This window comes from Tursiops truncatus, chromosome 4 (genome assembly GCF_011762595.2).
Source record: "Tursiops truncatus isolate mTurTru1 chromosome 4, mTurTru1.mat.Y, whole genome shotgun sequence".
Taxonomy (NCBI): Eukaryota; Metazoa; Chordata; class Mammalia; order Artiodactyla; family Delphinidae; genus Tursiops; species Tursiops truncatus.
This window is the reverse complement of record NC_047037.1, coordinates 97,837,176-97,860,187: the sequence shown is the minus strand read 5'-3', so window position 1 is coordinate 97,860,187 and position 23,012 is coordinate 97,837,176. Positions and strand designations below refer to the sequence as shown.

The 23,012-nt window shown below is 34.9% G+C and overlaps 1 protein-coding gene across 4 annotated transcripts in view; it reads right to left on the bottom strand.

Moving 5' to 3' along the window:
* DCBLD2 (discoidin, CUB and LCCL domain containing 2) overlaps nucleotides 1-23,012 on the bottom strand; it is a 121,298-nt gene that overhangs the window by 72,903 nt on the left and 25,383 nt on the right. The window lies entirely within an intron of this gene.

Here is a 23,012-nt window from a genome sequence, read left to right as displayed (position 1 = left end):
GCCAAGACACAGAAGCAACCTAAGCATCTGTCAACAAATGAATGGATAAAGAAGATGTGGTATGGGACTTCGCTCATGGTCCAGTGGTAAAGAATCCACCTTCCAATGCAGGGGACGCGGGTTCCATCCCTGGTCGGGGAACTAAGGTCCCAAATGCTACGGGGCAACTAAGCCCGCGTGCCTCAACGATTGAGCCTGCGTGCTGCAAACTACAGAGCCCAGGCACTCTGGAGCCCAAGCACTCTGGAGTCCACATGCCCTGGAGCCCACACACACCACAACTAGAGACAGAAAACCCACGGGCCACTAGAGAGAGAAGCCCACACGCTGCAACAAAGACCCGACACAGCCAGGGGAAAAAAAAAAAAAAAAAGAAAGAAAGAAAAAAAGACAAAAAAAGAGACGTGGTATGTATGTGTGTGTGTGTGTGTGTGTGGTATATATATATATATATATATATATATATAATATATATATATTATATATATATTATATATATATATATATATATATATATATATACCACACACACACACACACACACACACACACATAATGGAATATTACTCAGCCAAAAAAGAATGAAATATTGCCACCTGCAGCAACCTAGAGAATATCATACTAACTGAAGTCAGAAAGACAAATACATGATATCACTTATATGGGGAATCTAAAAAATAATACAAATGAATTCATTATAAAACAGAAACAGACTCACAGACACAGTAAACAAACTTATGGTTACCAAAGGGGAGAGAGAGGTGGGGAGGGAAAAATTAGGAGTATGGGATTAACAAATACAAACTACTACTGTATATATAGTAGATAAGCAACAAAGATTTACTGTGTAGCACACGGAATTATACTCAAAATCTTGTAACAGCCTATAATGGAATATAATTTGCAAAAAAAAAACCTGTGAATCACTATGCTGTACACCTGGAAACTAACATAATATTGTAAATCAACTATACTTCAATTTTAAAAAATCAATTTTATTTCCATAAACTAGTGACAATCTGAAATGAAATTTTTAAAGCTTAATTTATAATAGCAACAAAAAGATTAACTATTTAGATACATTTAAAAAAAAGAAATTCAAAACCTGTACATTAAAATATGCAAAACACTGCTGAAAAAAATTAAAGAACTAAATAAATCAGGAGATATACCAAGTTCATGGACTAGAAGATTCAATATTGTTAAGATGTCAGTTCTCCCCAGATTGATCTACTGATTCAATGCAATCCATATCAAAATCTTAGCAGGTTTTTTTTTTTTTTAGAAATTAACAAGTTGAACCTAAAATGTATATGGAAATGCAAAGGACATAGAATAGCCAAAATAATTTTAGTAAAGAAGACAGTAGAGAGACTTACATTACCTGCTTTTAAACTTACTATATAAAACTACAGTAATCAAGAAGAGTGTGGCATCATTGTAAGGGCAAATATCTACATTAATCTGAATGGAGCAGAACAGAGTCCAGAAATGAACCTACTTACAACTATCAACTGATTTCTGACAAAAGTGTCAACAGGGAAAGAACAGTCGTTTCAACAAATGTACTAAGCCAGTTGGATATCAATATGAAAAAACAACTTAGAACTTCACAATATACACAAAAATTACGTCAAAATGGATCATAGATTTAACTCTAAGAGCTAACCTTATAAAACTCTTACAAGAAGACATAAAAGAAAACTTTGTGACTTCGGGTTAGGCAAGGATTTCTTAGATTCAAAACCAAAAGTATAATCCATTGAAGAAAAATATTAATAATTAGGATTTTATCAAAATTTTAAATGTTTGCTCTTTAAAAGACACCATTAAGAAAATGAAAAAAACGACAGGCTAAGAAAAAATATTTGCAAAACATTAATCTGATAAAGACCTCACATCTGAAATGTGTAAAAAACTCCTGTAACTCAATCAATCCAATTTTTTTAAATGGGCAAAAGATTTAAACAGACACTTTAACAAAGAAGACACACTCAAGGCAAATAAGCACATGAAAAGGTGCTCAACAGTATTAGTCATTAAAGAAATGCATTATTAAAACTAATGAGGAGATACCACTACATACCCACTAGATTAGCTATAATCAAAAAGACTGACAAAACCAAATATTGGTAAGAATGTGGAGAAACTGAAACCTTCATACACTGTTGATGGAATCATAAAGGGCACAGCCATTTTTGAAAAACAATTTGGCAGTTTCTTAACATGTTAAACATAAAATATACGTATCATACATTTCATACAACCCAACAATTCCACTTCTAGTTATCTTCTATTTGCCCAAAACAAAAATGATGAACCTCAAAAACATTATGCTAAATAGAAGAAGCCATTTATGATATTTCTAGAAAAGGCAATAAAAAGATAAAACATAGGATCAGTGGCTGCTTGGGACCAGGGGTGAAGTGGGAACAGACTCTAAATGGGCACAAGGGAACTTTTTGGTGTGATGGAAATTTCTAAACCTGCATTTTAGTGATGTTCACCCAGCTCTATAAATTTACTAAAACTCATCAAACTATACATTTAAAATAGGTGAAATTTATGGTATATAAATTGTATCTCGATAAAGCTTTCAAAAGAAATGCAAACATTAAAACAATTTTTATTGTGAGGTGTTTTGCACAAAGAAAAAGTAGGTCACAGAATCAGACACAGCAGAACGAGAACTTCAGAGATCTATTCCATGCCCCTTCTGACAGCTGAAAAAACTGAATACCAAACATCAAGGTGTGCATACACGCACGCGTGTACACACACACACACACACACACACACACACACGTCTTAGGTGTTTGCTATGGTGTTCAATATAAAATATATGTCTTGTTCATCCTTTCTTTATTTTTTTTATTTTTTAAATATTTATTTATTCAGCTGTGCCGGGTCTCAGTTGCAGCACTCCGGCTCTTTGTTGCTGAGTGCCGGATCTTTATTTGCAGCATGCAAACTCCTAGTTGCGGCATGTGGGATCTAGTTTCCTACCAGGGATTGAACCCGGGTCCCATGCATTGGTAGCGTGGAGTCTTAGCCACTGTACCACCATGGAAGTCCTTGCTCATTCTTTCTTTAAAAACACCTACTGTGCAAAAAAAAAAAAAAAAAAAAAAAAAAGCCTTCTATTGCTAAATGTGGAATGCAATTTAAATATAGCTATCAATATTTTTAACTTTCAAGTAAAACAACAAAGAACCCTATAACAGTTATTATCTGAATATACAAGAAGAAAAGATGATTAAGTCTTTAGATTGTTTAATACTAAATAACTTAGAAACAGTCTGGTAAATAGGACAAACATTAAACACTGTATTATTTTTGAATACTAAATATTAAAAAATGACCTAATATTAAAACAGAGCAATATAATATGTACTTCATGCTATTCCAAATATTATCTCAAATACTAAAAATATTAGACATTGTATAATTTGTTAGCAAAACCAAATGTGTGCAGAGCCAGGGCCCATCACATTAAATCTTAAGGCCCAGTGGGAATAGGTAAAAGGAAGAAAAATTGTATCAGCTAGAACCTTTACATAAACCAGTTAACTCTTGTAAAAATGAATAGGTTCAGCTGGGCTTACCAGCACTAGCTGTTCTTTGCCATTTAAGGATTTTATTACAAGGCTCATAAAGGTGCTCAGTACAAATACTGACTTTTCAGATACTTTTAGATACAAACAAAAAAGGTCATATTTAAATGATCATAAAGAATATGATCATGACACACAGAAGTATCCTTACTTTATAAAAATTATATCATGTATACGAATACTAGGAAATTCCAAGTTATTAGATTTAAAAGTGAAAGTGCTCTATGAAAATAAATAATTGACAAAAATATATTCTTGAAGTGAAACAAAAAATTTTTTAACCCTTTTATAATATAGACATAATCATAAAAGTATTTTCTATTAGCATTGCAGTTTTACCTCTTGTTTGTTTATTTATTTAGAGTTCTCTTGTCATCTGAAATGTGTATAAATTCAATCTGTGGTAGAAACAGAACATTTTTTTAAAACCCCTCTTTTTCTGTGAAACTCAAAAGGCAGTCCTAAAGAATCCCAATTTAAAAAAATAACAAGAAGAAAAGAAAAGCACAACAGCTCTCCTTGCTTAAGTGAGATCAATATATACCAGAAAAAAACCTATTTTCACCTCTTATTCCCAGCCAGGATGATGGTATCTCTCCTCACTTGGCTTGCCTTTGATCACAGGTTTTACCCATTATACAAGTAACACAAGCACTTGGCAAAATACTCTGGGAAAGAAAGAAAATTCATCCTTAATCTGGGCCAATATACTCGTTAATTCTCTAACTGCTTTCCCCAATTGGTTATTCAAAGGTACTCCTGAATCAACAAGAAGCATTTAACTGCCAACAATTATAGGTTCTGCTGATGGCTCTCAAAGCCAGCCAAATTTGTTAGAAGTTTCTCATGGATAAATAAGAGAAGAATTTCAAAAAACAGTATATGGATATAGAAAAATATAATTATAAAAGCTAATCAAATATTAATCACCATAAAACCCATGACACACTGGTTTATAGTCTAAAAGAATCCATGTTCTGGGCAAATAAAAATGTTTGAAAAATCATTAGCCCTTAGGAAACTAGAAAAAAAAAGCAAATTAAATCCAAAGTGAGCAGAAGAATTAGAACAGAAATCGATCAACATGAAAACAATGGAGAAATTAATGAAACTAAAAGCTGCCTCTTTGAAAAGAAAGTCAGTAAGCCTCTAACTAAGAAAAAGAGGACACAAATCACTAATATCAGAAATGAAAGTGGGGACATCATAATATTAAAAAGGATAATAAAAGAATACTATTAACAACTCTATGTCCACAAATTTGATAACCTAGACGAAATGTACAGGTCCTTGAAACACACAACTTGCCAAATTCATACAAGAAGTAAACAATCTGAATAGGCCTATATCTATTTAAGAAATTGAATCAATAATTAATAGTCTTTCAAAAGAGAGAACACCAGGCACATATGGGTTCACTGGTGAATTCCATCAAACATTTAAGAAAGACATCACACTAAATCTCTACAATCTCTTTTCAGAGGACAGAAGCAGTGGAAATATTTCCTAACTCATTCTATGAGGCCAGCATTACCCTAAAACCAAAACCAAAACCAAAGACATTACAAGAAAACTACAGACCAATACCTCTCATAAAAATAGATGTAAAAATACTCAACAAAATATTAACAAATACAATTCAACAATGTACAAAAGAATTACACACCACGATCAAGTATGATTTATCCCAGGCATGCAAGATTTGAAAATCTTGCATGCCTGGTTCAACATTTGAAAATCAATGCAATTCATCACATCAAGAGGCTAAAAAAGAAAAACCACATGATCAAATCAATAGATGCAGAAAAAGCATTCGACAAAATCCAACATCCATTCATGATTAAAAAAACTAGGAATAGAGGAGAACTTCCTCAACTTGATAAAGAACATTCCCCAAAAAAACCTACAGCTAACATCACACTTAATAGTAAGAAATTAAAAGCTTTCCCAATATCAAGAGCAAGGCAAAAAATGTCCCTTTTCACCACTCCTGTTTAACATTATACTGGAAGTACTAGCTAACATAACAGGACAAGAAAAGAGGAAAAAAGATCATACAGATTGGGAAGGAAGAAATAAAACTCTCTTTGTTCATAGATGACACAATCATCTGTGTAGATAATCTAGAAGAAATAACAAAAACTCCTTTAATTAATAAGTGATCACAGCAAGGTTAATATACAAAAATCATTTGCTTTCCTATATATCGACAACGAACAAGTGGAATTTAAAATTAAAAACACAATACCATTTACATTAGCACCCCCCAAAATGGAATACTTAGGTATAAATCTAACAAAATATGTATAAGATCTACATGAGGAAAATTACTAAACTCTGAAGAACAAAATCAAAGAACTAAATAAATGGAGAGATGTTCCATGTTAATGGACAGGAAGGCTAAATGTTGTCCAGATGTCAGTTCTTCCCAACTTAATTTATAGGTTCAATCTGAATAAAAGTGCCAGCAAGTTGGGATGATTAGATATTCATCTGTAAAAGAATGAAACTGAATTCTTATCTTATACCACTCACAAAAATTAACTCAAAGTGGACTAAAGACTTAAATGTGAGGGACTTCCCTGGTGGTCCAGCAGTTAAGACTCTGTGCTCCCAATGCAGGGGGCTCGGGTTCCATCCCTGATCAGGGAACTAGATCCCGCATGCCACAACTAAAGATCTCGCATGACACAATGAAGATCCCGCATGCGGCAATGAAGATCCTGTGTGCCACAACTAAGACCTGGCACAGCCAAATAAATAAATATTTTTTAAAGACTTAAATGTGAGACCTGAAACCATGAAACTTCTAGAAGAAAAAACAAAGGCATAAAAAGTTCCTTGAGGGGCTTCCCTGGTGGCGCAATGCTTAAGAATCCACCTGCCAATGCAGGGGACACAGGTTCGAACCCTGGTCCATGAAGATCCCACATGCCACAGAGCAACTAATCCCTTGCACCACAACTACTAAGCCTGAGCTCTAAAGCCCGTGAGCCACAACTACCAAAGCCCATGCGCCTAGAGCCCAGTGCTCTGCAACAAGAGAAGCCACTGCAATGAGAAGCCTGCACACTGCAATGAAGAGTAGCCCCCACTCGCTGCAACTAGAGAAAGCCCGTGCGCAGCAACGAAGACAGCCAAAAATTAAAAAAAATAAGTTCCTTGACATGGGTCTTGGAAATGATCTTTTGGACATGACACTTAAAGCACAAGCAGCAAAATAAAAAATAAACAAGTGGGACTATATCAAACTAAAAAGCTTCCCTAGAGTGAAAGAAACCATCAACAAAGTGAAAAGACAACCTATGGAATGGGAAAAATATCTGCAAACCATGTATCTGATAAGGGGTTAATATCCAAAATATATAAAGAACTCACACAACTCAATAGTAAAACAAAAAAAAACCTCAATTAAAAAATGGGCAAAGGGGACTTCCCTGGTGGTCCACTGGTTAAGACTCCATGCTTCCACTGCAGGGGGCGTGGGTTCAATCCCTGGTCAGGGAACTAAAATCCCGCATGCTGCCCTGTGCAGCCAAAAAAAAAAAAAAAAAAAAAAAGGCAATAAAAAAAGTGGGCAAAGGACCTGAATAGACTTTTCCAAAGAAGATATGTGAAAGGCCAAAAAGTACATGAGAAGACGCTCAACATAACTAGTTATTAGGGAAATGCAAATGAAAACTACAAAAAGATATCACCTCACACCTGTTAGAATGGCGATCATCAAAAAGACAAGAGATAACAAATGCTGGTGTGGATGTGGAGAAAAGAGAATCCTTGTGCACTGTTGGTGGGACTGTAAATTGGTAGTGCCACTATGGAAAACAGTATGGAGGATCCTCCAAGAATTAAAAACAGAACTACCATATGATCCAGCAATTCCACTTCTGGGAATATATCCAAAGGAAACAAAAACACTAACTTAAAAAGGTATCTGCACTGCCATGTTCACAGCAGCATTATTAACAATAGCTAAGACATGGAAACAAACTAAGTGCCCAAAGATGGATGAATGAATAAAGAAGTTGTGGTACATATACACACAAAAGAATATTACCCAGCCATAAAAGATGAGGAAATCCTACCATGTGCAACAACACTGATGGACCTTGAGGGCATTATGCTTAGTGAAATAAGTCAGACGGAGAAAGACAAATGCTATATGATCTCACCTATATGTGGAATCGAAAACAAAAACAAATGCATAGAAAAAGAGATCAGACTTGTGGTTACCTGAGGTGGAGGGTGGGGGGAGGGGAAATTTGAAGAAGGTAGTCAAAAGGTACAAACTTCCAGTGATGAGATAAATTAAGTACTATGGATGTAATGCACAACATGATGGCTATAGTTAACATTGCTGCATGATATATAGGAAAGGTGCTAAGAGAGTAAATCCTAAGAGTTCTCATAACAAGGAGAATTTTTTTTCTTTTCTTCTTTTTTATTATATATATATATATATATATATACACACAGACACATATATAAACACACACATGAGAAGATGGATGTTAGCTGAACCTATTGTGGTCGTCATTTCACAATGTGTGCAAATCAAACCATCAGGCTGTATGCCTTAAACTTACACAGTGATACATATCAATTATTTCTCAATAAATCTGGAAAAATATCCCAGCAAGTTACTGGATATCTACAAACAGATTCTAAAGTATATATAAAGACAAAAGAGCCAGAATGGAAAACGCAATATTTAAGGAGAACAACAAAGTTGGAGAACTGACACCACTTGTCTTCAAGACTTACTATAAAGCTACAGTAATCAAGACAGTGTGCTACCAGTCAGAGAATAGACAAACAGATCAATGGAAAAGAATAGAGAGCCCAGAAGATCCACATAAATACAGTCAACTGATAAAGGAGCAAAGGCAATACAACAGAGCAAAGATAGTCTTTTCAATAAATTGTGCTGGAACAACTGGACATCCACATGCAAAAAAAGAAAAAGAATCTAGACACAGACCTTATACTCTTCACAGAAATCAATTCAAAATGGATCACAGACCTAAAGGTAAAATGCAAAACTACCAGACTCCTAGAAGATGACCTAGGAGAAAATCTGGATAATCTTGGGTATGGTTATGACTTTTTAGATACAACAGAAAATGCAGGATCCATGATAGAAATATTTGGTAAGCTGGATTTCATTAAAATTAAAAACTTTGGCTCTGCAAAAGGCAATGTCTAGAGATTGAGAAGACAGGCCGGAGACTGGAAGAAAATATTTGCAAAAGACGTATCTGGTAAAGGACACATCTGATAGAGAACTCCTATCCAAAATATATAAAGAACACTTAAAACTCCACAATAAGAAAACAACCTAATTTAAAAATGGGCCAAAGAAGATATACAGATAGCAAATAGGCATATGAAAAGATGCTCTACATTATCTATCATCAGGGAAATACAAATTAAAAACACAATTGAGATATCACTGTACACCTATTAGAATGGTCAAAATCCAGAACACTGACAACACCAAATGCTGGTGAAAATGTGGAGCAACAAGAACTCTCATTCACTGCTTATGGGAAAGCAAAACGGTACATCCACTTTGGAAGACAGTTTGTGGATTTCTAACAAAACTAAACAGTCTAACCATCCAATCCAACAATCACACTCCTGGGTATTTACCCAAAGGAGTTGAAAATTTATGTCCACACAGAAAACTGCACATGGATGTTTATAGCAGCTTTATTCATAATTGTCTGAACTTGGAAGCAACCAAGATGTCCATTAGTAGGTGAATGGATAAACTGTGGTACATCTAGACCATGGAACATTACTCAGTACTAAAAAGAAATGAGCTATCAAGCCATGAAGAGACATGAAGGAACTTTAAACGACTAACACTAGTGAAAGAAGGTAATCTGAAGAGGCTACATATTGCTTGATTCCAACCATACACCATTCAAGAAAGGCAAAACTACAGCGACAATAAAAAGATCAATGGTTGCCAGAGGTTGTGGAAGAGGGATGAATAAGCAGAGCACAGAAGACTTCTAGGGCAGTGAAAATACTCTGTATGATACCACAATCATGAACAAATGTCACTGTTCAAGCGCACAGACTGTGCAACACCAAAAAAAAAAAAACATTAGCCACTAAGGAAATGCAAATCAAACCCACAATGAGATACCACTTTACACCTACTAAGATGGCTAGAATAAAAAAAGACAGATAACAACAAGTGTTGACAAGCATATAGAAAAACTGGAACCCTCATACACTGCTGGTAAATGGTACAGTCACTTCAGAAAAAAGCCTGTCAGTTCTTCAAATGGTTAAACGGAGTTACCATATGACTCAACAATTCTACTTCTAGGCATATACCCAAAAGAAATGCAAACATATGTCCACATAAAAACTTGTACAGGATAGCTCACGGCAGCATTATTCATAATGGCTAAAAGGTGCAAACATCCTAGGGTAAACTGGCACGGAGAGATGGTGATAAATCTGAAAGAAAGAATGGTGTGATCCTTTGGAAACAGAAGGAGCTGTGAGAATTGAGACGACCTATCTAGAGTCTACTACGGGAGAGAAGAAATCTCTTGCTTTCTGGGAGAAGGAAAGGCTGTATCTCTGAATGGGAAGAGATGTTAGATGTTAAGTGGATCATCTATGTGAAGGCCTGGATGCTGGAGGGGGTTGGGTGCATGGCTGTCAACACCACAGGAAACTTAAAACAGCAGTAGAGTGGGAAGAAGCCTTTGAGGAGAAAGTGGCTAAGAAGTCCATGAAAGCTCCAAAGGAAATAGAGTTCAGGGGCCCAGGAAAATGTGGCAGGAGCTAGAACCAATAATCTCTTTGTAATAATTCTAAGTGGAAAAGTCATTGTTTATATAACTAATTCCTTTACCATAGAAATTCAGGTTTCTATTTTTTCCCATATTTTAGATAATGATGCAATAGATTTGTTCATATGCACAGCCTTTTTTTCCCCATATTTAAAATGATTATTGAGGCCAGATTTTTTTAAAATTACAGGGTCATGTTGCCTTCCAAAAGAGTTACACTGATTTACATCACTACCTCCAATATAGGTTGAGAGTATATTTCAAGGCAGCCTTATTACCATTTTTTTTCCTGTTTATAAGTGCTTTTAAAAATTCTATAAAAATTTTGAATATTAGGAGAAAAAAAATCATTCTTATATAATCCTATTACACCGAGATAACCACTAGTAACACTCTGAAGGGTACCTCTCAATGCCTTGGCTCTCACCATCTGTTAAATGAAAATTATAGTACTATTTATCTCATAGGGTTACAGCCATCATTAAATGAACACACATGTGTATGTTTATGTGTATATATACACACACACAAGCACAGTATTCTCTTTATTCATCAATTCATATACTTGCTCTTATTTAACATAAACCACACCTACATAACTGCTTTTCAGAAAGGCTGTATCAATTTATTCTGCCCCCAGTAGTATTAAAGATAAAAGAAACTTGGTAATATTCTATTTTCTTGATTAACGAGTGAAGCTAAATTTTTCCAATGTGCACTGACTTTTAGAATTTCCTCTGGTATGTGATCCTTTTATGCTACCCCTGACCCCTGGCTTTAAAAAAAAAATTAACTACTTCTATATTACAAATATGGCAAGAGGGAGATTTTCTTGGGTGGGCCTCACCTAGTCAGGTAGGCCCTTTAAAAGCGAGTGTTTTCTCTGGTTAGTCACAGAACTGGAAATTCAAGAGACGCATGCCAGCTGGCCTAAAAAAAAGCAAACATCTAGGTGGTGAGCTAGCACTCCTGACGGCCTCTAGGAACTGAAAGCAGTCCCTGGCCAATCGGCAGCAGGAAAATGCGGACCAGAGTCTTATAACTGCAGGGAAGTGAATTCTGCCAACAACCAGTGAACTTGGAAGAGAAGTCTCAGGCCCAGATGAGAACCGCATCTCCAGCTGGTATCTTGATTTCAGCCAGGCAAAACCCTGAGCAGAGAATCGAGTCATGCCAAGCCCAGACATCTGACCTACAGAAACTGAGATAAGAAATTTTGTTCTTTTTTTCCCCTCAAGATTGGCTTTTATTTTGCATAAATAAATATCCAAATACAAACAGTTTCTATGTGCTAGACCCCAAAAGGTTATTTTCCAAAGAATCAATAAAAACAAAACTACATTTCCAAGTTTAATGTCTTTTTTCCCCACTTTAATAGAACTTTTTTTTTAACAATATATCTAAGAATTTAGTCTGTTCAGAGTATTTTTTGGCAAAAAAATCAGTCATAAAATACATGTAAACTTTGTCTACAGCCTTTTCTGAGTTTTCAACACCCATGTCCCTGATAGTAGAACACACAAATGAGTCAGTTATACAGAGACTTGATCAATTTAGTATTTTCTAAGTCATTTCATGTTTAATGTAGCTCAGATCCAAATTTCCACTCACCCTCTCATCTTCCCAAGGATGGCATATAGGTTAGAACTACGTGAATTCCATATATCAGTGGGGAAGGAGTGTCTGACCCAAAGCCATCCCTGGTCATTGATCCATGAGCTCTTCCATTTCCTTATCTTGTTACATCTGTTGGTGCTTTTCTTAGTCATTCTCCACCCTTTTGGGAACGTTTAGATGCTCTTTCATACTTTTCTCTGGGGTTTTGACTGCATGTGTTCCTCTTCCACTGGGTCATGGAACCAACAGCAAACCAATGTTTCTTCTATTGCTCTTCTTTCAGGATCTGCTTCATCTGCAGGGCTAAAATCAAGGTATCAGCAGGGCTGATTTCTTCTGGAGGCTCTAGGGGAGAATCCACTTTCTTGCTCCTTCCAGCTTCTAGAAGATGCTGGTATTTCTTGGTTCCTGGCCACATCACTCCAGAAATTTTGACATTTTAAGCTGCTCAATTTGTGGTAATGTTATAAAACAGAAAACTAATACAATGTGAAATTTACTTCGGTGTATAGTAAGAATACCTTGCTTTTGGATGATCAAATCTGAGATAAGTACTACAGTATGCAAATTGGAGTGTATATATGGCTTAGGCCCTCAATTAGCAGACAGATGTACTTTACTTGCCCTTTTCGCCTGTATAGTTTTGAGCCTAAACTATTTCAAAAATGTTTGAAGTACTTGCCAAGATTTAAAAAATCTGGAAACTCCACATAAATTCTGAATTTCTGGCTTCTGTTGAAACACCACAAGAAAAAAAAAGAAGGAAACCTGGGCTAGTTTTCCAAGTGGTTGTACCTAAGTAATGGATGTCCCTTTTGAAAGGGAAAAGTCACACTCCAGTTTGCCATAGCATCCACCATTCCCTAATGTCCCCAATCCTGAAGCTCAGTTATCACTTATCATTGTGGCAATGTTGTTATTATAACCTAGTCCATTTCACTCGTTTATTTTACCTGTCTGGCCTCTGTTGGCAGTATATATGTATCCACCTGAATAGAGCTTAGAGATCTTAAGGATATCATGCCTCTTCTAATACCCATACCAACTACACTTTAGGTAGATGATGAACAGCAACAAATTAAGCTCTGGAAGATGGTAAATAAAATGCTCTGTATTCAAAAGAGAGGAGAGATCCATCTGACTTCAGATTGACTAGAGGTGGGGTTAATATTGTCATAAAGCTTAAGAAACCTGATTTATGTTCTCAACTAAGTGGAAGATCATTTAACCTATTGAGAGGTGTGCCATGGACCAATGCTCATTTTAGGAACTTGCAACTTAGAAAGATAAGGTGGAGAATGGGGAATTATTTGAGAAAGCAAAAGCACCATCAACTGTCCACCTCTAATAGAAATGGAACTTGCTTAGAGAACATCACTCAATTTACAAATAGACTTGGGGACAGCTTTTTAGGGCCCATGTACAGAAGCACCTCTAATCTCAAAAACAAAACTTGGAATTCTCAAAGGAACTAATTTACTGAATATCCAGGCACTGAGCTAGGTATGTGCTAGGGATTCAGTGATGAAACCAGATAGGCACAGTGCTGCCCTCAGAAAACTTAGCGCAGTGGGACAGGGCAAGTGCACAGCTGAAGCCTCTAAAGTACATAAGAAGCCACTGCAGTCCCCAGAAAATGTTTAGAGAAGATTCTATCATTAAATAACATCCATCAGTACAGTTTCTTTAAAAAGTCGGGCTTCAAGGATCACTGCCTTGTGCTTGGTGGGCCAGAGCGAGTTTCAGTTGTAAAATTTAGCTGCCCGACTTCAAGTGATTTTGTGTTCTCATTTTGAATGACTAGGATGTCTTCTCATAATGATTCCTCTTATGCTGTGACTAACAATAAGTTGTTTTTGGCTGGATTTAGTATTAGCTTTGGCTGCTTCAACAAAAATTCACCTGCAGAGGAAAACGATAGAAGGGTACAGATCTAATTTCCCTTTAAACAATTCAACTATTGGGTATATATTTAAAAGGACAAGTAACAAATATTTACTGTGTTTAAAAGGAATTCAGTAATATCTCTAAGAATGGATTTGCCTCTCCTTCTAAAAGACAGTGGTGACTACTTTAAGAGTATGTTTTTCTACAACACCATAAAGTCATTGTGCATCTTGATTTCAGGGAAGGTGGCTACTTCAGTGTTATTTTTTTCATGAATATATGACAGATCCAGTATTTGCACGTTTTAAAATGAATACGGTCCATGTGGGAAAATGTACCTTGACACTTTTACTCCTACTTCACACATCCTACACAAAGATCAATTCTGGATGGATTGAGGATATAAATGTACGGGAGGGAACACAATAAAGCATTAGGAGAAAACCTTGAGAACATCTTCATGACCTGCAAGTGGGCAAAGATTTAAGAAGATAATACAAAAAGTACTAACCATAAAAAAAAATTACTGTGAACATTAAAATTAAGTTAATGTCTGCTTAGCAAAAGATACCAATAAAGGAGTAAAAAGGAAGGCTATATAAAGGGAGAATATTTGTAATAAATATATCTAAAAAGAATCCATAACCAGAATATATAAAAGAACCCCTACAAATAAGAAAATAATCATCTGATAGAAAATAATGTATAAAAAACTTCAAGATTCTTCACAAAAGAAGATATTCAATGGCTAATAAATAAATGAAAAGAGAACAGTATCATTAGCCATCAGGTAAATTCAAGGCAAAGCTACAATGTGATATCAGTACACACAAACTAGAAGGGTGAAAAAAGAAAAAACAGAGAATAATAACTGGTACTCTCATACACTGGTGGTGGGCATGGAGTGGCACTACCACAGATGCATTTGGCAGTATCTAATAAAGCTGACCATAGGCAAGCCCAGGGACCCAGCAATTCTTCTTCTCGATATAGAAATGTGCACTCATGTTCACCAAGACAGGTAACAGAATGTTCATAGCAAACAGTGACAGCCAAGAAGTGGCTATATGGTGGATATTCCTTAACTTTAAGTAAGTTTCCTTACTGTTAGAAATTTAGTTTGCTTCCAATTTTTCTACATAGTGAATAATGTTGCAACAAACATCTTCCTAACACATCTTCTTCTATCTTTTGAAATATTTCCTTAGGAGTGATTTTTAATATATACTTCCATACGGCTACCCAAGTGAGTTATACCAATGAATACAGCCTCAATATTAAAAAAGGACCAATTTTATCACACCCATACCAAAATATTAAAACTTAAATGTTTTTCACTAATCTAAAAGTCAGGGAGGCAATATACTTAGCTTTAAAAATTTTGCATTTCTTTGACTCTAAGAATAATTGCCTCCTCTAATATCCTCTTTCATAATGGTGTCATGGACAAAAGAGCATCTAAGTTTTTATTACTATCCATGATGGTGACCAAAGGGTCTTGATAGAAAATTTTATTGCAATCACAAGAACCAAAATATCCACAAAGCAATACCAATCTTCCCCATCAAATTTAGTAGGCTTTCCTTCTCTCTTGTGAAACTTCTACTTTAATTGAGAACTCTAACACTTTTCCTCTGGAAAACCAGCCAACTTCTGGATAGAAGAAAGCTCCATACTCTGCTTCTGTTTCTTCATAAAAACTCTAGAAAAGGTAATGACTCAAGGCCCTGGCTCTTATTAAGTTGACAGCTTCTTTCAGGACAGCTGGCAGAGTTTTCTCATACCGAGTACCCTAATGTAAAAAGCAATGAGTCATAACAGTGTATAGACTTCAGCAAAACCAGATGTGTTGCCAAACATCACAGGTGAGACATATACAGCATACCAAGAAATTTCTTTCAAAGATTTTCTGGAAAAGTAAACTTTTCACCACTTGGGAGATGTCAAAGACTTTTTAATATTTCCTATAAGGGCTCACAAATAGGAATTCTTGGATAGGGTCAGCATCGTGTAGATTACTTTCATCCAGTTGAATGCTGATGAGAAATGGGACAGCTGTCAATTCCTCATTAACCTGCCTCAAAACATTAGAGGAAACATTTTGAAGTAATGACATCATTTATAGAGACAAAGCTTTAGCATTTCTTTTCTGTTCTAGGCCACAAACCAGATTGACCATTCTAGGGTACAAAGATTCACTAAGGTCTTTCAAAATGTATGTGGCTTCTATACTTTCCAATGCAACAAGCAACCTCATAGGATGCTTCTGCATTAGGGACAAGTTCATGTTAAATATAAGTATCCATCAAGCCTTCTAATGAAAAAAATTCACAGTAATCAATGTATTTTCATGATAAACAGATATGAGATGCCTTTAGCCTTCCTGAGTTCATGCTTTCACAGGCCAGGATTTTATCTCACATGAAATTCTGTGGCTCTCACATCTACCAGGCAAAATACCTATAATCATTAAGATTAAATATCACTTCTTTAATTCCTGCCCAAGGAAAACTACTCTAAATGTAAATTGTTAACAATGATGATCATATTGTAATAACACTTCTTTCAAGTGAAATAATACTTCACACTTTAATTTGACATAAAATAATTATTTTTTTTTACAAAGACAACTTTAAAAGAAACAGTAAGGAACTTCAAGAACAAAATTTATTTATTTTTACTAGGGTCACCGGTCCCTAAAGCATATTAATAGATTCCATGGAGTCTAAAAATAAAGTGGTAAAGGTTAATGAAAGACCCATTGGGGGAGACAAAGACAATTAAGATATCCCATGCACAGCCAGAAAATACTGAAAAAAAAAAAAATCCACTGGTAGGTAAGAGCACTGACTTCAGAGAAGGAACTTAAGAGCAAAGAAATCCTGAATAGGGCAATTTTGGAAAGGAAATACTTTGGTGGGAGAAGTAGGTTAAAAGTAACAGAAATGGAAACTGTATGGTAAAGGTGGGGGGCAGGGGGCAAAACAAGAGGAGGAAATTTAGGATCCTGCAAGATTAAAAAAAAAAAAAAAAGGATACATAACTCCTCCCCTTCTATAGCCTCTTCTCTTCCGAAAAAAAAAGAGAAAAAGAAAAATTTACTGCACTAGCAGAAGAGGGCTATCATGAACCTACCATAAACTACAAAGCTAATAAACCATTGCAAACCACCAGCACTGTCCACAGAAATACTAAGGCAGTCTTTATCTACTTAAAAAACATAGTAAAAAAAGAAAACAAAAAATGAGAATCTCAACAATTCAGTTTATGGAAACCCTCTCATCCCCCCAAACAATGGTAAAACAGAAGGAAACTGGAACACAACACTAAACTTAATTAAATGTCCTCAAACAAGCAACTGGGGATATGACAAAACACCTCGAAACAGAAACTCAAAAACTAAGAACAGAAATGGACAAAAAGTAGAAAAAAAAATAAGAGTTGACTGATCTCAGAAAAGAAATACAAAAAAGTGACAAAGTTATGTCAGAAATGAAGACCATATTACAAGGTACACAAGGAATAATAGATTCTAATGAAAACATGATAATGAATGTTGAAGGAGAAAACAAATAACAATGAAAAGGAAATTTTAAAAAGTAAAAAGGATCAGTGAGAATGTGGTTGAAATGAATGTGGTTGAAATGGCAAACAAGGTCCAGTTTTCTTACAATTAAGCATCTAAAAAAGATACACAAGACAATGGAAGAGAAATAATATTAAAACTATAATCTAAGAAAACTTTCTAAACTCTACATACTGAAAGAGCTCATTAGATACAATGAACACTAACTCACAGTGATAAATTTCAATACATATCCTTGTAAAACTATTTGACTTTAAAGATAAATAAGGAATCTTTACAGCCTTGATACAAAGATCAAATACCTTATAAAGGCAAGAGAATTCAACTAGTATCAAACTTCTCAAAAAACAATATAAAAAGCCAGGCAATAATGGAAGAGGATTTTTTTTTAAACTCAAAGAATGAACACATGAACCAAGAACTTATATATCAAATCAAGCTGACTCTCAAGGTAAGAAAAAATTTTAAATTAAGCAGTTTTAAACGTGCAAGATACTCTGTACCCATTAGCCTTTCTTAAGGAATCAATCTATTCAAAGATGAACTTCATCTATTCAAGATATAACTGAGAGAACTTAAAGCAAAAAGACTGGCAGTGAACATTTAATATGTTTAAACACTGATCGAGAAAAGGTAGAGATGGGTTGAAGAATAGGATATTATATGATATAGGCTATATGTTATGAATTTATGTTCTGTCAGAGTAAAAATGGGGAAAGAAGAGAGAGGAAAAGAGGAAAGTAGAATAGTTCATTGAATGTTATATGAATAATAAATAGGAGTTATAGGCAATTGGTAGGAATGAAAAGACACCATTAAAAATAGACAAATCAGATAGTAAAAGATGAAGACAAGAGGGGATGAGAGGTATTTAAGAAAGTAGAATTGGAAGGTTAACACTTAAACTACAAAGCTTATTAAACTCCAAAAGAAGTTTAAATATAGGAGGAAAGAAAATAACGTAAAGAAATAAACACAGCAAATATAATACACACGATTATAACTTAATATGATAGAGTTAAGACAAAAAAGCTTTCAGTTTTACAAACATGCAAATGGGCTTAACTCAGTTATTTAAAAAATTTTTTTCAATTTAGTTCACAAAATGAGACCCCCAAATATGTTATCTACAAGAAACACACAGGCTTCCCTGGTGGTGCAGTGGTTGGGAGTCTGTCTGCCGATGCGGGGTACGCAGGTTCGTGTCCCGGTCCGGGAGGATCCCACGTGCCGTGGAGCGGCTGGGCCCGTGAGCGGTGGCCACTGGGCCTGCGCGTCCGGAGCCTGTGCTCCGCAACGGGAGAGGCCACAACAGTGAGAGGCCCGCGTACCGCAAAAAAAAAAAAAAAAAAAAGAAACACACCCAAAACAAAATGATTCAGCAAGGCTAAAAATAAAGGAATGAGCAAAGACAGGTATACCAAGCAAATGAATATAATAAGAGATAAGGAGGACAGTGTGTATGTGATACTGATGTCAGACGTAGAAGAATGAAAACTAAAAAGAACTAAATATGACAAAGGAGAAACTTTTTAATGCTAGAAGTCACGATTTAAAATGAAGGCATTATAATTATGAATAGCTATGCAATAACACTGCAATCATCTTTATAAAAGAACCCAAAGAAATACAGAAAGAAAAAAAGAAAAAAGATACACTAATAAGAGATCAAGTGGATAAAAATAAGGATATAGAAAAACTAAACAGCATAATAAGACATATTTTGGATACATATTAAACTTTACATTAAATATTACAGAATAAACCTTCCTCTCAAGCATACATGGGACATTCACAAAAAAGATATCTTAGGTTATACATAAAATATAAGTTCCATAAAGTAGAAATATTACAATGTTTTCCAACTACAATGCAATAAAACTAAAAATTATTAACAGTAACAAAGAAGGGTACCTCCAATTGAAATAAATCTATTTATCTATTATTTATCCAATAATAAACAATTAAAATTATTAGTGGTTAAAAGGGAAATACAAAACACAATTAAAGAATTCCTAAAAAATTATAATACTATAAATCAATCTGTGGTATATCAGTCTTAAATATGTGACCAAAGTAAAATCCACAGTTTTAGATAATTTTATCAATAAAAATGAAAGAATAAATATAAATTAAATTCCTGGTTAAAAGCTAGGAAGAAATAACAAAAATAAGCCAAAAGCAAGCACAATGAGGAAAATAATAGAAGAAAATGAAATAATAATGGAACTAGAAACAGAGATTAGTAAGGCAGAAAACAGAAAGAGAACAGATCTAACTATAATTAATAGATCAAAATCTATTTTTTGAAAAATATCAACAAAATACACAAACCACTAGCTAATAATCAAAGTGGTAAAAAAAAAAAAAAAAAGAGCGAAAGCACAAATATACAAAACAAGAAATGATGGCAGAAAATATCCAGTGAAAAAACACTGAAATAACTATTAGGAAAAAAATCATAAGAATCTATTTTGTAGACACTGCTACAAATAAATTTGAAGACCTAGGTGAAACTGGTAACTTGCCTGGCAAATAGTTTACTAAAACTGAACTCCTTAGAGACAGAATATTGAAACAGATCATTCTCCTCGAAAGAAAGCTATTAAGGACCTACCCTACCAAAAAAGCACCAGGTCCAGATGGTTTCACAGAGTGAAACCTTCAAAAACTAGCTTGTTAAAATGCTCTCTAGGGCTTCCCTGGTGGCGCAGTGGTTGGGAGTCCGCCTGCCGATGCGGGGGACGCGGGTTCGTGCCCCGGTCCGGGAGGATCCCACGTGCCGCGGAGCGGCTGGGCCCGTGAGCCATGGCCGCTCAGCCTGCGCGTCCAGAGCCTGTGTTCCGCAACAGTGAGAGGCCCGCGTACCGCAAAAAAAAAAAAAATGCTCTCTAAATTTTTCCAGATAAGTGAAAAGGAGGAAAACTTTTTATTTAATATGTAACATCAATACGTAAACCTGATAAAGACAATGCAAAATAAACTGTGCATTATCACTTATCAATATTTATGTAAAAATACTAAACAGAATATTAGGAAACAGAATCCAATACTGTATTAAAAGAATGACACATCATAACCAAGTGATCTTTATTTCAGGAATACAAAGTTGGCTCAATATTAATGAATCCATTAATATAACACATATACTAAAAGATTCTAAGGAGAAAATTATATAATCATCTTCATAAAGGCTAAAAAAAGCTTTCCAATAAAATTCAACACTCTTTCCTAATGAAAAACACTCAAGAAAACAGAAATCAAGGGATATTTCCTGTTATGAACGGAATGTATTTCTCCAAATTCATACATTTAAGTCTCAACCCCTAGTGTGACTGTGTTTAGAGTCAAGGCCTTTAATGGAGGTAGTTAAGGTTAAATGAGGTCTTAAGAGTAGGGTCCTAATCTGATAAGACTAGTGTCCTTATAAGAAGAGACATGAAAGAATAAGGCTCTTTCTCTCTCTCTCCTCTGGGACCTCTAGCCTCCAGATACCGAGAATAAATTTCTCTTGTTGAAGCCACCTGGTCTGTGGTATTTTGTTATGGCAGTCTAAGCTGACTAAGACACTTAACATTTTCACTAAGACCAGGAACAAGTAAAAGATGCCCACCATCTCCACTACTGTTTAACATGGTATTGATTGGTGGTATTAGCCAATGTAATTAGATAAGATAAATCAATCATAGGCATAAGAATTGGAAAAGAAGTAGTAAAAACTCTATTTGTAGATGTGATTGTGTACCCAGAAATCCCTAGAAAGTGAGTGATAAAACTAACTGAAATAATAAAATAAAATAAAAACCTCAGTAAAGTGGCAGGATATAAAGTCAACATATAGAAATCAACAGTCTTCATATAATTAGAAACTTGAGGACATAGTGGCAAAATAAAACAAAACAAAAACACCTCCACTTACAACAGCAACAAAGAAGATAAAATATTTAGGAATAATTTTAACAAAAAATATGTAAAACCTACATGAGAAAAAGTTTTAAACACTCCCGAAAGACAACAAAATTAGATTTGAACAATGGAAAAAAAGCAGATTATTCTTAAACAGGATGACTCAACCATCATAAAGACAATTTACAAACAATATAATCCCAATTAAAAAATACCATTTTTATGAAGTTGGACAGTTGACAGATAAATTAACAGGCAAGAATAGCCAGGAAAATGCCAGAAGTGAATATCTATAATGGGAGACTACCCAGATGAGACATTAAGACACACTATAAAGCCTCTATAATTAAAACTCTGAGGTTCTGGTATATGACTAAATAGACAAGTGGAACACAACAGAAAGTCCAGAAACAGATCCCAAGTACATACAGAATTTGAGTATATGATAAAGGTAGTATTTCAAACCACTGGGGCAAAGGCAGACTTTTATATGCCTGGTGCTAGGACAAGTGGTTAGTCATCTGGAAAAAATACAATTAGATCTACACTTCATACCGTAAAAGAGAATATCTCCTAGTGGACCAGGGATCTAAATATAAAAAAAGAAACCACATAAATGTACCAAAAGAAAACATGGGTAAATTTATGTTTAACAGGGATATAGGAAGAGGCTTTCCAAATATGACTCAGAATCCAGATGCAAAAGACTGATGAATTTACTACATTTAAAAAATTTTACATGGCAAAAATACCCACTATAAATAAGCTTCATAAACAAAGTCAAAAGACAACTGACAAACTAGGAGAAATTGTTTGCATCATATATCGCATAGAGGCTAATATCACTAAAAGATAAAAGAATTCCTAATACCTACGAGAAACAAAGACCAAAAAACCTGAAAGAGTGGGCAAACAATGTTTTTTTTTTTAAAAAATGGACCTTCAACATATAAATAAAAGGTTCAGGATGGACAAACAACAAGGTCCTATTGTACAGCACAGGGAACTATATTCAATATCCTCTGATAAACCATAATGGCAAAGAACATGAAAAAGAATATATATGTATAACTGAGTCACGTTGCTGTAGAGCAGAAATTAAACACAACATTGTAAATCAACTATACTTCAGTAAAAATTTTAAAAAATAAATAAAAGGTCCAACCTTCCTCATAGTAAGAGAAATGCAAATTACAACTATACTGGGATATCATTTCTCACCTATCAGTGGGCAAAACGTACCAAGCATGACAACACACTCCGTTGGCAAGGCTGTGGAAAAGCAGGCATTTTTATGCACTGCGGGTGGAAATGTAAATTGGCACAATCCTTGTAGAGGTGAGTTTGGCAATAGCTAACAAATCTATGTATACACTTACCTTTTGAACCAATAACTACACTTCAGAAACTTACTCTGAAGGTACACCTCCAAGAATACAAAAACACATATGCATTAAGTTATCTATTGCAGCAGTGTTTGTAACCATAGAATACCAGAAGCAATCTATATATCCAGATATAAATGAGTGGTTGAACCACAGTACATTCACAATATGGAGTTCTCTGTGGCTGTAAAAAGAATAA